Raw genomic sequence first — 10,185 nt, forward strand, 5'->3', positions numbered from 1 at the left:
TGCTTATCGCAAAAGAATGGTTTCGCTGGAATACTATCCCTCCAAAGTGATTCATTAAAATGCTATTCTAAACAAAGGGGTGTTCACTGAAATGCTATTTTAGATCTTTTTGGTTGCTAGAAATGATTTTACTCTATTTTAAGTTTTGTTCTGACCAAAATACCCTTGTGTCCTTGTCTCTATTATGTTGTGAACCGTTGTGAACCATGGTACATGTGAACCACTGTTATATTGTGAACCATTGTTATGTGAGGTATTTTGTGAACCACATGCTATTCAATATTATGTCTACATGCTGTCCAAATTTGTTCTATTTTGTTTTTACAATTTTTTCATGCCCAAAATTTATGGGTTAAGCTAGCTTCACCATTATATCTTTATAACTTGGAGTGAGAAAAATCTTGATCTTTATGCGCGCTTGTGGCTAAACTGGACTACACACCATTTTTATTGTACAAATGTGAAAGCAAAATATATTGCTCTAGCAAAGCATGTGTCAAAATTAACTAGAGAGGTGCTGTTTGACTTTCAAACCAGTGCACTAGAGCTTTTGTATTAGTGTTAATGATCAATTAGTATATACATATCATGCAGCGGAGCGTGAGCCGTGCATAGGTTTCACAAATATATAGCAATATATTTTGCTCTAGCAAAGCATGTGTCAACCTGCCATTATCCTGGCGAAAGGAGGACATAGAGGCGAGGGCATTTTGGTCCGGAGAAAATCTAAAAGAGAGTAAAAACATTAGTACTAACAAAAAGATCCAAAATAACATTTCAGTGAACACCTCTTAGTTTAGGATAGCATTTTAATGAATCACTTTGAAGGGATAGTATTCCAACGAAACCATTCTTTTGCGATAGCAAAATCACAATTTTCTCGTTCTCTGGCCCATTCATTGATAGGGACAGCAGTGCCGCGCCGGCCGCCGGAGAGCTCAGGCCGCCGCACACTGCTGCCGGTGGGGAGGTCGGACTAGGACGCGGTGCTACCGCCGTCCGCCGGCGAGGTCGAGGGCGACGGCTACGCCCGCCTCGGTGTTTGCTGTTGGTCCCATCGCCCAACGACTGCTGTTCTCGGAACCGTCGCCGGCGAGGTTGGATTGGAATCGATCTGTAGCCGATCGAACTTCCATCATCAGGTTGCCTTTTCTCATGGAAGAGGCAGCTGGTTGAAAATCTTGCTAAGGCATTCGTGCTGTCATTAACTTTTCTCAGAAACTACAAGTAACCTGAAGAATAAAAATCAGAGCTAACCAGAAGAAAAGAAACCAAAACTTTGCCAACAGATTCACAGTTGAATGCGACATAGCAAGTCTACAATTGCAATAAGAAAATACCAAAGAAGATAGTTTTTTTCCTTGAAGAAGAGATCAACGAGTGCAGATGTTAACCAATGAAAGAAATCTCATGGCATGAAGTGAAGAGAAGATGAGTAACTTTTCTGTTCTATTTGTTCCCCGTATAGCTCTCCGACGACAGTTCCGACAACAGCAGCCGCTGGGCGGAGCCATCGCCGTCGACCTCGCCGGCGGACAGCGGTAGCACCGCGTTCCAGTCCGACCTCCCCGCCGGCTTCAGCGCGCGGTGGCCTAAGCTCCCCGGCGGCTGGCGCGGCACCGCTGCCCCTATTAACGAATGGGCCGGAGAGCAGGCAGGGACATCGCGCTTGCGGGGCCTGAGACAAGAGATGGGATTGAAACAGTTGTTGCCATCGGATGCGCAAGCAACGACGATCTGTTATCGAACGTCCCTCTGACGTAGAATAGATTACGTTAGAGGATCCGGTTCCCTCACCAGTATCACCATTCACCAGTCACCAATAGCAATTAAGGCCTACTTTCTAGAGCGGAAGTGAAAGAACCCAAAGCAGCAAGTAAAGAAAAGTAGGTATAAGAAAGAGGCCCTACGAAAGGGCGTCAGCAAGGCTGCTATAACACGGCCACACGAGCCATTCATCAGAGATGCAACAGCGTGGATCCGCCTTCATCTTGACCAGCGGTAGCGATGGAGGACGAAACAATCTCCATTGATGAGATGCTAGTTCGTGGTGAGGAAGAGGAGGGGAATTTATTTGCATCTGAACTCTATCTGGACGGAGAAGAGGAATGGGAATGGTTGCAAGAAAATGGATCAGTAAAAGACAGGAGGGCAGGGCAGTGAGGCAGTTAGCGGTGAGTGGAAGCAGCACGGGAGCGGCGGCCTTGCTTCCTGTTGGTGTGGCGAGGCATAGGACAGACGGCCAGATGGGGGGTCGCAGCCTCGCAGGGTTGGATGGACAGGTGCGTCGATGGGGCGGGGAAGGTGAAGTGGCCGGCGCTAGAAGGGGGAGGCGAAGTGGAACCGGCGCGCAGAGTGGCGCCAGGAGGAGGACGCGAAGCGGGGCACAGTGTGGATGCGGTGCGGGGGCGGCGGCGCGAGATGCAGGAGGGGAGTTGATGCGCGTGGGGCCGCCAAAGCAGAGTGATGCGGGAGAGGAGAGAAGGGGAGCGTGGAGCCGGCGAAGCAGCGAGATGTGGGAGAGGAGAGGAGAGAAGCGACGCGGAAGGAAGGGCTCGATGCGGATCCAACGGTGGGGACAAAAAAGGTGACGTGGAAGCACCAGGAAGCAGAGAGTTCTAGTAGTGGGGATGATTTGTATAGGTATAGGATTCCAGTCTCCTGAAACATGCAGGTTTTCTAAAAAGAACATAAATCTACATCGAGAGGCCTATCGATTTGTGCCATCGCGCAATGCTGGGAAAGCCATCCATCCCGCGAACAAGCGACATGGTGTCCATCCCGTGCGTCGTAGCGTTCTGACCGTGAGAAGGGTGCTTCTTCCTTTCCATCTACTCAGGTTATGCTTTTACGTGGATTGACTATGTCTGATGAAGAATTTGATACTTTGATGGAGGATACTTCTCTAGTGGAGGGAGTTCAATCCCAGGACAATTTAGTTGAAAAGCTTGCTGCTGTTCCAGAAGTGATATTGTCTCCATCTAAGAAGAGTAAGAGGAGAGGTAGTGACATCATTCAACACGCTCTAGAAAGGGCAGAGAAGATAAAGGCTGACAGAAATCTAGAAAATCAAAAGGCTAAAGGTAACTTGCATAATAATGTTTCCTTTTTACATTTTTCTAATGATGATATTTCTGCCTCTTTACAAAATCTTGGTATTTTTGCTGCAAATAAGGATGTTAGCTTAGATGACGCTATTAATGATATAAGAAGTGTAGAACATGAAAGACTTAGGGATCATGTTAGTTTAAATGATAATAATGACTCGAGTTTAATCTTTGATAATGATTTCGTAGAGGATCAATTAGAGGATATCTTTTTACTACATCAGTTATGTAGTGAAATTATGGATGAGGTAATGGATTCGTTTTCAAACTACTTCAGATTCTAAGATACCTTCCATGGACAAAAAAAAAAGGCAAAAGAGTGAGGCGAAACAAAGTTTATAAAAATAAGTTATAAGTTTATAAAAATAAGTTATAATGAAAGGAGTCTTTTGGAATTGTGATGGGTTTAAAGACCCAAAAAAAACATAAGTTTATTTCTGATTTTACTAAGGAACATCAACTTAATTTTATTGCGTTATCAGAGTTTGTTAGGAGGGATTTTACTTCTTCTGATCTTAAAAATCTTTGTGCTAGTAAAGATTTTTTGTGGCATTCCTAGGGATAGATCTGGAGGGATGTTATTAGGAATTAATTTATGAACTTTTGATATTGGTTTAATTGATGAGGGTGATTTTTATATTAAATTTCATTTATGTAATAAATTGGATAAGTTTAAATGGGCTTTGGTGTTGGTTTATGGTCTGACGCAAAATGAATTTAAAGAACAATTTCTTCTTGAATTAGTGAATATGTGCAGATATGAAGCTTTACCAATTCTCATTGGTGGTGATTTTAATATTTTGCGCAGTCATGATGAAAAAAATAATGATAACTGTGATGATATGTGCCCTTTTCTCTTTAAAGCAACTATGGATGGTTGAGTCTTAGACAACTTGTTTTGTCTGGAAGAAATTTTACTTACGCAAATAATTTAGCAAACCCTACTTATGAGAAATTAGATAGAGTATTAATGTCGACGGAGTGGGAACATAACTTCCCGCTATCCTCGGTTGTTGCTCTTAATAGAGATATTTCTTATCATACTCCTTTACTTTTAATTACAAACTCCTCTTCACCATGTAATGGACAACACATTTTCAAGTTTGAATTAGATTGGCTACTATGGGATGGTTTTGTAGACATGGTTAAGGAAATATGGTCCTCCACAGATGAAGGTAATACTCCTAAGCGTTGACAGGCTAAACTTCATAGATTAAGAAAACATTCGAGGGGATGGGATAAACATACAAGTGGTGTTTATAAAAAAGAGAAAAAATAGTTATTAAATAATCTTGATTTGCTTGATAAAAAGGGTGAAACAGATTTATTAACTCCGGGGGAGATTGATATTAGATATGTTTGGAGAAATAGACTAGCATGTTTGTTGAGAGAAGAAGAAATTAAGTGGTATCGGCGAGCTAAGACTAAAGATATTTTAGAAGGTGATTCTAGTACTAAATACTTTCATTTGGTTGCAAATGGCAAACAAAGGAAAACAAGAATCTTTGTATTACAAGATGGTGACCAAACTATAAATGGTGATGCGAATTTAAAATTGCATATTACCACTTATTACAAAGGTTTGTTTGGCCACTAGAGGACTCTATCTTACAATTAGATGAGAGTAGAACAAATGATATTCCTCAAATTTCTCAAATGGAAAATGAGGCTTTAACTCAGGAATTTAGTGAGAAGAAAATTAGAGACATAGTTTTCCAAATGGAACATAATAAGGCTCCGAGTCCTGATGGATTTCCAGCTAAGTTTTATCAGGTTTTTCTGGAATGTCATTAAATTTGATTTGTTGGAGTTATTTAAATATTTTCATAGGGGAACTTTACGTTTATATTCTGTTAACTTTGGTACTATATTTTATAGCCTATTTGTTTACTTATGTTAGTTTTAAAATTTTTACTAAAGTTGCTATAAACATAATAATTGGGGTTGCCCAAAAAGTCATTAGTCCTACTCAAACTGCTTTTATTCCTGGAAGAAATATTATGGAAAGAGTTGTTATTTTATATGAAATTATACATGAAATTCATCGCAAAAACAAGAGTGGGGTAATTCTTAAGATTGACTGTGAGAAAGCTTATGATAAGGTAAAATGGTCTTGTGTTCAACAAACCTTAAGGACGAAGGGTTTCTCGCTAAAATGGTGTCAGTGGATTGCCTCTTTTATCCAGGGGGGACATGTTGGTATAAAAGTAAACAGTCAAGTTGGTTCTAATTTTCAAAGTTATAAGGGTCTTAGGCAAGGGAATCCATTATCTCCAATTCTTTTAAATATAGTCGTTGATATGCTTACTATATTAATTATAATTAAGAGGGTCAAGGATGATGGTCAAATTAGCGGGATCATTCCACACTTGGTGGATGATGGTCTTTCTATTTTGCAATATGCAGATGGCACTCTTATTTTCTTTTTTTTTTAGAACATGATCTACTACAAGCCAAAAATCTAAAATTGTTATTATTGACTTTTGAAAAAAATATCTGGCCTTAAAATTAATTTTTATAAAAGTGAATCATTTTGTTTTGGTTAGTCAATGGAATGTCAAGAGCTTTATTCTAATATTTTTTGTTGTAAGCTTGGGAATTTTTCCGTGAGATATCTTGGTATTCCTATGCATTTTAGAATACTTAGTAACAAGGATAGGAAAACAATCGAGGGAAGAATTGAAAAGAAACTTAGTAGTTGGAAAGGTAAGCATATGTCAATTGGGGGAAAATTGGTGTTGATTAATTCTGTGCTTTCTAGTTTAGCCATGTTTATGATTTTTTTTTGAGATTCCAAAATGAGTTCTTCAAAAAATTAATTATAGATCACGTTTCTTTTGGCAAGGAGATGAGCACAAGAATAAGTATAGGCTTAACCCAAAGATCAAAGGTACTCTTGGAGTTCATAATCTTAAAATTCAAAATCAATGTCTTTTGAGTAAATGGTTGTTTAGGCTTATAAATGAGTAGGGCGTGTGGTAGGATCTATGAAAATGAAATATCTTTATAATCAATCCTTAAGTCAAGTTGAGAAGAAACAAGGGGATTCCCATTTTTGGTCGGGTCTTATGAAAGTTCAGAGCAAGTTTCTAAATATGGGTTCCTGAATTGTGAATAATGGTGTACAAGTGAGATTTTGGGAGAATAAATAGGCAGGGAACTATTCTCTTAAGGATGGGTACCCGTCGTTATATGCTATAGTTCGTAGGAGGAATTCTTCAATTGCAAATGTTATGTCTTGTGTTCTACTAAATGTTTCTTTTAGGAGAGCTTTAGTAGGACATAATTTAAACAATTGGCATAATTTATGTGCTTCAATTGTGCATATTTATTTGACTGAGGAGAATGATATTTTTATATGCAATTTTCATCAAAATGGTGTATTCTCGGTTCGGTCTATATACTTAGCTTTAATTAATAATGGCTACATTGAGAGGAATAATATTATCTGGAAACTTAAGATGCCTCTCAAGGTTGTTCTAACAAAGAACAATTTAGCTAGGAGAAATTAGCATGGTAGTTTGAAATGTTGTTTTTGCATGAGAAATGAGACTATTCAACATTTATTTGTGGAGTGTCACTATGCAAAATTTCTTTGGAGAGCTCTATAGTTTACTACTGGTTTATATACTCCTCATAGTATATCTCATATTTTGAGAATTGGCTTGTGGGGGGTGATAAAGAATATACCAAACTTATCCTTGCTGGAGCATCCGCTATATGTTGGGCTATATGGTTGTATAGAAATGATATGGTTTTTAACAAATCACCATCGATGTCGTATACGCAGGTTCTTTTCAGGGCAATATATTGGCTCTGGTCTTAGCCTCAACTACTAAAGTGTGACGAAGAAATCAAGTCAGTGAAAGCTGCATGTCGTAATCTGGAGTCAATGGTTATACAGTTGTTCACTAACTTTGGATGGAGATTCATAAATAGAATTCAATAATTTTTGTGATCTTGTTATGCCGTGGGAGTTTTTATTAGTTTGTGTGTGCTTTTGTTTATTCATGTGTGAGTTTTTGTTGAATTGGTGTAATAATTGGCTGTAGAAATTTGAGTAAAGGCCGGGATTATATTCCATTATTAAAACAAGTTATGTGTTTTTTGGATGAATCTCAAAACACAGTTTATGAACTTGATATGTAGTTACATGTGATAATTCTATGATTTTTGGATATGTTCTTCCGGCTTCCTCTCCTCCAAGTTGCTGTTTTTCCTCCTCCCCTCTTCGTGCTTCTCTTTTTTTCAATCGATAATGCCGTGGCGGTTGTCCAGAGGTGGAAAGACGACAGATGTCCTGATGTGTGGGGGAGTCCATGCTGTCCTGGGCTAAGGCTCAGGCCACGCAAGATGCCCCACGCGAAGCGCGGTAGCGCGTGTGTGACACGGAGCGCATGTGGGAGAAATTCCGTTTTTGTCGAGGGTCAGGGGTCCCGTTACACAACACGCTGCGCGCGATAAAACTTCTTGGCGCGACACAGTGACAAAAACCCTAGTCCCCCACCACGAGGCCACCAACCCACCTGCCCTCGTATAGCATGAGTAGAAAAGTTACTCGTCAAATAAATCCGCATGTATGTGGAACATTTGTTCAGTTAAAATTGGAAGAATTATAAATATATCACTACTTTCACCCTCTAATTTATAATAGCCATTATAAAACCATCAATTGCAAATTTGCCACTGAAATTAGTGCATGTATATGGCGTATGCCATACGCCATTGCCGTTTGATTTGGTGCAGTTAAGAGGAAAAAATATTTATAGAACTAACGTAAAAAAAAAGCAACACAATAAGACTATTTTGTCCTTCTAAGATTCAATCCCCTGTTTGCTCTCGACCGACTCAGATATGTGCACAATAAAAGCCAGAATAGATTGAAGTAAAAATATTACTCACCAATAAGATTGGGAAAAAAAAGACTTATAGTAGAGTAAAAAGATTAGGGAGTAGCTATATTTATGGCGTTATATTTTTCAATAAAAAATAGTCGGCATGTATTTATACATTGTAAGTCACTAAATTACATATATAATTTTAGTGTATTTACGATGTAAGTCCCAAAATTACATACTAATTACATATATAAGTAGTGTGTAACTACTGTGTAAATTTCATTTGACGTATTTTTACCTAAAAAGTTGTCACCATATTTTTATAGCTGCTAACATCTTGCATCATTGTTTGGTTTATATCCTGTAATTTGCCACAGCATGAATCTTAGAGAAGATCAAATCATCTAGAGATCTACTGTAAACAAGCCAAAAATATGGTGACAGTATTTTAACAAAACCGAAAAATTACTTCCTGCTTCACCGGTTCTCTCTCTAATCCCCCGTGGCCTTTTTTTCACCACTAGTAATTTCTTTACTCATTGGTTTATTCTCTCTCTAATGTCTCGATAGCTTTGTCAGAAAAGGTTATAAGATTTTTTAGTATTGTCCACATTAATATAGATGTTAATAAATCTAGATACATATATATCTATTAACATATATATAAAACGAAGGAAGTAATTTATTCCTATATGCCAACTAAAAATCGCAGTAAAAAGATATTCTACCATCACCATACGTAGTTACATCTCAAACATCAAAATCTATCCATGAAAAAAAAATTGCACACAAATAAAATCATCTGACTCCGCGAGAAAGATTACAGACTATATGAGCACTAGGACATCGGCAAATGAGCATTTGACACCTTCACTAGACCTCGTCACTATGAATAATTGTTGTTTGTTGTAGCACGACCCCATAAACGCCGACGGCATCGCCACTTGCCGATTCTCTAGTCTCGTGTGAAGCTCGGGGCGGGCTCAGTTAGCAGGACATCTCAGAAGTATCGGGGACACAGCTTCATAAATCCATAATGCTATATGCTTGCAGTAGTAGAATTCCAATTATGACGCAGTACACTTTCGCTGCCTTAATGATAATCGTATATATGCATTTTGGACACTGAACAGAAGTGCCTGCCGACATCCTGAAACAAGCATCCATAACAAACTAAGGGAGAGTTTAGATCTAGGGGAGTAAAGTTTTGGCGTCACATCGGATATTGTGTAGGGTGTTGCATGGGGTGTTCAGACACTAATAGTAGCACCACATTGTCAAATCATAGAGCAATTAGGCTTAAAAGATTCGTCTCGCAAATTAGTCCCCATCTGTGTAATTAGTTTTTTTTCTAAAATTATATTTAATACTTCATATATGTATTCAAACGTTCGATGTGACAGGGTGAAAAATTTTAGGGTGTGATCTAAACCGGGTCTAAAGTTCATACTCAGGTAAGGGAGAATAGTACCAACAACAAAGTTAAGTCTTAGTTAATCTGTTTTTGGCAGCCTGCAATTAAGTGATAAACTAAAAATTCAATCTCACCAAGCATACTGCAAAGGATCGAAGCCCCAATGTTCAATCAAATATCAAAGGAACTCCTCCTGTCTCCTGTCCTAGTGCCTTCCGGGCAGCTGGCTAAAAATGACGACAACAAAACAGTCATGGCGTCCACCGGCGGAGCAGGAAGAGGGAGGACGGCTTTACGGTGCCAGAGTAGGAAACCCGGCGCCGGCGGCAGCGTTAACGCACAGGGAAGGCATCTGCATTGTGCCAAGCTTCTACAGCACACTCTTGCTTTGCCTCGGAGCTCTTGTTTCTGCTACATAAACAAGATGCAGACTAAAGCAAAATGCAAACTTACCACGCTGAGACGTGCCGGCCATTAACAACACCGCCACCAGCCGTAGCAGGCTGCTACTCTTCTACAACACAACCACGGAACACACGAGGAAGATCGGCAGTGTCGTGCCTGATCTGACGGCTACATCTTCGGCCTCCTCCGACCGGTGAAGATGGTGATCAACGGCGCTAAAGCTCAGTCCATAGGGGAGGCCTATCAGCAGGTCCAGTTCCACCACCTCATAGAGCAAGGGACGATGTCCCATCCTCCGATCTGCACGGGTGGTGCGACGGAGGTGCTCTATGGGCCACGACGGGCTCACCTCTTTCTCCCGATCTAGCGTGGGGCGCACCTCCTCGATCGCTGCCTTCTCGTCAGGGGCATCGCGATGGTA

This window comes from Oryza sativa, chromosome 9 (genome assembly GCF_034140825.1).
Source record: "Oryza sativa Japonica Group chromosome 9, ASM3414082v1".
Lineage (NCBI taxonomy): Eukaryota > Viridiplantae > Streptophyta > Magnoliopsida > Poales > Poaceae > Oryza > Oryza sativa.